Genomic DNA, 7,618 nt, shown 5'->3' on the forward strand with positions numbered 1-7,618 from the left:
ACAGGAAGATGATAAATGCTGGAGAAGATGTGGGAGAGTTGGAACACTAATTCATTATTGGTGGAACTGTGAGCTGATTCAATCCCTCTGGAGACCAATTTAGAACTATGCCCAAAGGTCTACTAAAATGTGCATACCCTTTGACCCAGCAATACCGCTTCTAGGACTATATCCCCAAGAGACCATAAAAATGGGAAAGGGCCCCACATGTACAAAAATATTTATAGCAGCTCTCTTTGTGGTGGCCAAGAACTGGAAATCAAGGGGATACCCATCAACTGGGGAATGGCTGAATAAATTATGGTATATGAATGTAATGGAATACTATTGTGCCATAAGAAATGATGAACAGGAGGACTTCAGAGAGGCCTGGAAAGACTTGTATGATCTGATGTCAAGTGAAAGGAGCAGAACCAGGAGAACTCTGTATACACAGCAACAACCACAATGTGCAAGGATTCTTTTCTAGTAGACTTAGAAGCTCATTGCAATGCAAGGACTTAAAAAATTCCCAATGGTCTTTTAAGGCAAAATGCCTTCCACATCTAGAGAAAGAACTATGGAATTCAATCACAGATTGTAGCAGATTATTTTCTTTTATATTATGTTTTGGTTTGTTATATGAGTTCTCTCATTCATTATAATTCTTCTATACAACATGACTATGGTGAAAATGTAAAAAAAAAAAAAATGATCTCACAATTGTTTTTTATGTACTTATGTGTATGCTCTCTCCCCAGATAGACCAAAAGCTTCTTAAAGGATTCATTTTTGGCTTGTATCACCAGCACCACACCTAGCACAAAGGAAGTGTTTAATAAAGGCTTGATAATAGATTTCCTGACTGGATCTGTTCACTCCCTGCCTGCCCCCAGAAGCTAACACTCCCATGGTGCTCTATGACTGTCCAGAATCACACACCAACAGCAGCAGGGGGAACAGGCACAGCTGGTCACCATTATGTCTGACAGTCCCTGAATTGTACCTTCAAAATCTACCATATGGATTTGTTGCATTTGGCACCGGCCCTATTTATCAGTGTCAGAATAAGCCTAGGACACCAAAAGAGTAGATGAAGCTACCTTAGAGTATCAGTAAGCTGATACCAAGTTGAGAATGTCCAGTAGGCAGGCAGATATCACAATAGAGAGAATGCTGGACTTGGAATCAGAAAAACCTGGGTACAAATCCTGCTTCAGACCCTTACTAGATGTGCAAGCCTAGGCAATTCACTTAACCTCTCTTGGTCTGTTTCTTCATAATAAAATGCAGATGATAGTAAACACCTCCCCTACAGGCTTGTTGTCAAGATCAAATGATAATAAGTATGTAGTTGTTCAGTCATTTCAGTCATACTTGACTTTTCAGACCTCATTTGGAGTTTTTCCCAAGTGGTTTGCCATTTCCTTCTCCAACTCAGACCTGAGTTCAAATGTGGCCTCAGATACTGTGTGACCCCAGACAAGTCACTTAACCCTGTTTACCTTAGTTTCCTCATCTGTAAAATGAGCTGGAGAAGAAAATGGCAAACCACTCCAGGATCTTTGCCAAGAAAACTCCAGAATGGGTCATGAAGAGTCAGACACAACTGAAAACAAGTCAACAACAACAAACGCTCCAAGCAAATAACTATGAGCAAGATATGTACAAGGTCATTATTATACTACCAATATCACACAGTAAGTGGTTTTGGACAACTTAAAGTACTGTATTAACATACAGTGTATCTCCAGCCTGACTTAAGTAAGTGTTCAGGTGTACCTGAGGCTGTAGCCACCAACTGCAGACAATCAGTCCATTCATCTCAAGCAGATAACAAAGATGGGGAAGCCTCATTTACAAGGAGGTACCTATGTCTGTACATCAAGTGGAGCTAAAGGGTTTGTGTGACTGACACTTTCCCCTGGCACCAGTGCAAGTGCAAGTGGCACTGATTAAGGGAAGCCATTCATAAAATCCATATCATTGCATCTTAAAAGCAATTGTTTGGGGATTAGAACTGGAGGAAGTTCAAGGACAAAGCACAAGCCTTCAAGCCCAGTATTGTTTATGTCCCTGTGATGAAAGCTGGAAGAGTCTCCCAATCCATATATCCCCCTTGGGCAAGAAACAACATAAAGGAACACTATGGGCACCAGTTCCTCACCACAGGTGCCCTGAAAAGGAAATAGTGCCACAATAGCTCTTCTGAACAGAATAAGTTTCTTTAAGGAAATAATTCTATTCAATAACCTTCTTTTCCCCCCTTATTTTCTTTATCACTAACTTCCTGACTCCCTCCCTTCTGATTGTGTTTACCTTGGAGACTGGGTCTCAAAGCAACTTAGCTTGCTTTCATACTGGGCAATTCATGATTCACCAGCTTAGGTCTCTACCCCCACTGACTTTTGGATGGTCAGTTTTGGTCCCAACTGGATGCTATGCTCTTTCCCTTGAGGGAGAAGTACCCAGCCCCCCATGTGAGCAGTGTCTTTGCCCGGTGACCTGTCCCACTCTCTCTGTTCTTCAGTTCTCTAGCCCAGCACTTGGCAGAGCTGGTGCTTCCAGGTTGCAGCCCCAAGCATCCTTTAGCTCCTGAAGGACTGTGACCAAGCTGGATATTGAGGCCTGAGTAACTCATTATCTTTCCCCTCCAAACCCTCCTCTTTTCCTAATTTCCCCATTACTATTAAGAGAATCACCATCTTCTAAGTCACCCATGCTTGGGGTGGATGGGAGCATGATACAAGTGGTTACTAGGTGACCACATGGTGCACAGAGCACTGTCAGGAAGATCTGAGTTCAACTTCAGTCTCGGACACTTACTGGCTATAGCTATGTAACCCTGGACAAGTCATTCAATCTGTTTGCCTCAATTTCCTCAATTGTAAAATGAAGATAATAATAGCACCTACCTCCCAGGGTTGTTGTGAGGATCAAAAGAGATAAAACTGTAAAATGTCTAGCACAGTGCCCAGCACGCAGTAAGTGCTTTATAAATGTTAGCTATTATTATTAATATCTTTAGCTTTTGATACAGTTGTCTGCTCCTCAGGTCCTCATTTTGGACACTTTCTTGGCTTTTGTGACCTGGCTATCTCCTGGACCTCCCCCTGACTATCAGAACCCTCCTTCTTAGGCAAATACTCTTTTTTCCTGGATCACCATCCATATCCCCCAAGGCTCAATCCTCAGCCTCCAACTCTTATCTTTCTATACCATTTCTTAGTGATCCTATCAATTCCCATGAGTTCAATTATCACCTCTCTATATATTCTTTCCTCTTCTCTGTCTGGCCTTATTATCTCTTCTGAGTTACAGAGCTACCTGACCAACTGTCTCCTGAGCATCTTGTCAATTCTCCTTCCATAACATCTCTCAGAGGTGTCACCGTCTCTCATTTCACACAGACAACCCCAGGTTGAGGGTTTCATCACCTGCCCTATTGGAATTACCTCTTATTTGATCTCCCTCCTTAAGTTTCTCCCCTTTCAAAATAATCTTCCACATGGCTGTCAAAAGTGATTTTTCTAAGGCTCAGGTATGACTGGTTATTCCTCTGCTCCATAAAATCCAGTGACTCCCTTTTAACTCCATGATTAAATGGTATTTATAACAGGTTGCCTTCATAACCTTCACCCAACCTTATTCAAGCTATAAATTTTGCCTTTTCATCTTGCATCTTGCATCTAGAATGCTAACTCTTCAACTTAACCCTGCCATGGTGAATTCTCTGGCTACCTTCAAGACTCTGCTTAAAACCCACCTTCTTGGGGGTGGAGCCAAGATGGCAAAGTAGAAAGATACACATATACTAGCTCTTCTCCCAGAGCCCATAAAATACCTGTAAGAAAGACTCAACAAATTGTAGAGCAGCAGAAGCCACAGAACAGGAAAGTGGATGTGTTTTACAGCCCAGAGTGACCTGAAAGGTTGACAGGAAATGTCTGTCCCACCAGATGGGGAGCGGAGCCCAGCTCAGCCTTGGCCACGCTGTGGGGCTCTGCAAGGAGGACAAGAGCAGGCCTCGGGGGCAGAATCCCCAGTCGTGGTAGCAGATCCCTCAACCCACAGGTGAAAAAGGTCAGTGACAGGGTTTTTTTCAGCTGGGCAAGAAGGGAGAAAGGCCTTCCCATAGCCCCAGCCTCAGGCAGTGGCCACAGAGACCACATCAGGTGGGTGGCAGCGCTTCTACAGCATCCCCTACAGCAGCTGCATCTATTGTTGGATCATAAAACACCTGGGGACACTGAGTAGCTGATTCTTACCTTAGTCCTGTGTAGAGGACCTGCCTCCACCTAATACTCCTGGGGGATTTGAGCAGCTGATCTTTATCTCACACTGGCAGCCCTGCCCCAGCAACTTATCTGAATCTCAGCCCCCAGTGCTGGCTTGGCGGAACTGGAGATGAGGTGGTTATGAAGACAAAACTCTACTAAGATGCTGGGCACAAATTTTCTGTTTGCTCCCAAACCAATGCACATGCTTGATTGTGCCACCTTGGAGGAACTGAGATCTTTCAGATACCCAGAGTATACCCTACTCCTGACAAAGGACCCAAAAGTCAAGTAACTGGTTGGGAAAATGCCCAAAAAAGGGGGAAAAAAATAAGACTTTAGAAGGTTACTTTCTTGGTGAACAGATATTTTCTCCCATCCTTTCAGATGAGGAAGAACAATGCTTGCCATTAGGGAAAGACATAAAAGTCAAGGCTTCTGTGTCCTAAATATCCAAAATAAATATTCAATGATCTCAGGCCATGGAAGAGCTCAAAAAGAATTTTGAAAATCAATTAAGAGAGGTGGAGGAAAAATTGGGAAGAGAAATGAGAGAGATGCAAGAAAATCATGAAAAACGAGTCAACATCTTGCTAAAGGATACCCAAAAAAAATGCTGAAGAAAATAACACCTTGAAAAATAGGCTAACTCAATTGGCAAAAGAGGTTCAAAAAGCCAATGAGGAGAAGAATGCTTTAAAAAGCAGAATTAGCCAAATAGAAAAGGAGGATCAAAAGTTCACTGAAGAAAATAGTTCTTTCAAAATTAGAATGGAACACATGGAGGCTAACGACTTTATGAGAAACCAAGAAATCACAAAACAAAACCAAAAGGATGAAAAAATGGAAGATAATGTGAAATATCTAACTGGAAAAATAACTGACTTGAAAAATGGATCCAGGAGAGACAATTTAAAAATTATGAGACTACCTGAAAGCCATGATCAAAAAAAGAGCCTAGACATCATCTTTCAAGAAATTATCAAGGAAAACTGCCCTGATATTCTAGAACCAGGGGCAAAATAAATATTGAAATAATCCACCAATCGCCTCCTAAAAGAGATCCAAAAAGAGAAACTCCTAGGAATATGGTAGCCAAATTCTAGAGTTCCCAGGTCAAGGAGAAAATATTGCAAGCAGCTAGAAAGAAACAATTTGAGTATTGTGGAAATACAATCAGGATAACACAAGATCTAGAAGCTTCTACATTAAGAGTTTCAAGGGCATAAAATATAATATTCCAAAGGAAGTAGAACTAAAACCAAGAATCACCTACCCAGCAAAACTGAGTATAATACTTCAGGGGAAAAATTGGTCTTTCAATGAAATAGAGGACTTTCAAGCATTCTTGATGAAAAGACCAGAGCTGAATAGAAAATGTGATTTCAAACATAAGAATCAAGAGAAGCATGAAAAAGTAAAAAGGAAAGAGAAATCATAAGGGGCTTACTAAAATTGAACTGTTTACATTTCTACATGGAAAGACAATATTTGTAACTCTTGAAACTTTTTTCAGTATCTGAGTAGTTGGTGGGATTATATACACATACACTCACTTACACAGAGAGAGAGAGAGAGAGAGAGAACGAGCACAGGGTGAGTTGAATAGGATGGGATCATATCTAAATAAATGAAATTAAGGGGTGAGAGAGGAGTATATTGGGAGGAGAAAGGGAGAAATGGAATAGGGCAAATTATTTCTCATAGAAGAGGAAAGTAAAAGACTTTTCAGTGGAGGGGAAAAGGGGGAAGGTGAGAGAGAAAACATGAAGTTTACTCTCATCACATTCGACTAAAGGAAGAAATAAAATACACACTCATTTTGGGATAAAAACCTATCTTACAATACAGGAAAGTGAGGGTGAAGGGGATAAGCAGGGTGAGGGGGATGATGGAAGGGAGGGCAATGGGAGGAGGGAGTAATTAGAAGTCAACACTCTTGGGAAAGGATAAGGTCAAAAGAGAATAGAAAAAATGGGGTGCAGGATAGGATGGAGGGAAATATAGTTAGTTTTACACAACTATTGGAAGTCATTTGCAAAACTACACAGATATGGCCTATATTGAATTGCTTGCCTTCCCAGTGGGGTTGGGTGGGGAGGGAGGGAGTAAGAGAAGTTGAAACTCAAAGTTTTAGGAACAACTGTTGAGTATTGTTCTTGCATACAACTAGGAAATAAGAAATACAGGTAATGGGGTATAGAAATTTATCTTGCCCTACAGGAGAAAAGAGAAGATGGGGATAAGGGAAGGGAAGGATGTTAGAAGGGAGGGCAGATTGTTGATAGGGGTAATTAGAATGCTCAGCATTTTGTTATAGGAGAGGGGAGAAATGGGAAGAAAATTTGGAACTCAAAATTTTGTGGAAATGAATGTTGAAAACTTAAATTTTTTTTAAAAACCACCTTCTTCAGGAGAACTTTCCCTGTCCCTTCCATGCCACCCCCAACTTCCATAGTCCCTTTCCTCTGAGATTAATTCTACTTCCACTAGATATAGCTTGTATATCCAAATTTTTGCATATTGTCTCTTCCATTAGAATGTGAACACCTTGAAGGCAGGAATCAGTTTTTTGCCTGTATTTGTATCCCCAGCATTTAGTACAGTGCCTGGAACATGGCAATTATCTAATCTGTGTTTCATTACTAACTGACTAAACCCACTCTTCCTTCAAACTTCTCTATTTCTGTTGAGAAAACAATCATTCTGCCAGTCACTTGGGTTTGCAGCCTCAACCAATGAATATTCTAGAAACCCAGAGGGACTAATTTTAGAGCCTCTTATTGAGCCATGGCATTTAGTCAGGAAAAACAGAAAAAACTGTTGGAAGTTTCACACAATATTCTTGCTTCATGTTTCTATCATTGACAAAGTGGTGACAAAAAAGTTCATTGAATAAATAGACCCTGCAATGGGAGGTCCTGTGCTGCCCTTTTGGTGCAGGGTGGGATGATACCCTTCATTCACAAAATGTAATTAGGATCTGAAACATTCCAAGATGAAAAGATGGTAAATGTAATATATTATTAAAGCTTTTTAAAGTATTTTGGTTTTTTTAAGACCAGACTTTATATTCAATACAATGACATATTATTAAGTCTATATACTTGAACTCATGATCCTCAGCATAATACACTCAGACAATAATACTTAAATGGTCCATATTTTCATTTGTGTGGATGCTCATTCTGCCAACACATGCATGGCCTTTGAAGATGCAAAGTAACTGTCACAGCTTTCCTGCAGGAGAACTGGAGGTAGCCTCTAGTCAAAGCTCATGATGATGGTAGACCACAGTATTCAGCTAGGCAATAGATAGTTGATGTAAATACATGACACCTTCCCATTTTGAGATTTAGGGA

The sequence above is a fragment of the Notamacropus eugenii genome, chromosome 2 (genome assembly GCF_028372415.1).
Source record: "Notamacropus eugenii isolate mMacEug1 chromosome 2, mMacEug1.pri_v2, whole genome shotgun sequence".
In the NCBI taxonomy this organism is placed as follows: domain Eukaryota; kingdom Metazoa; phylum Chordata; class Mammalia; order Diprotodontia; family Macropodidae; genus Notamacropus; species Notamacropus eugenii.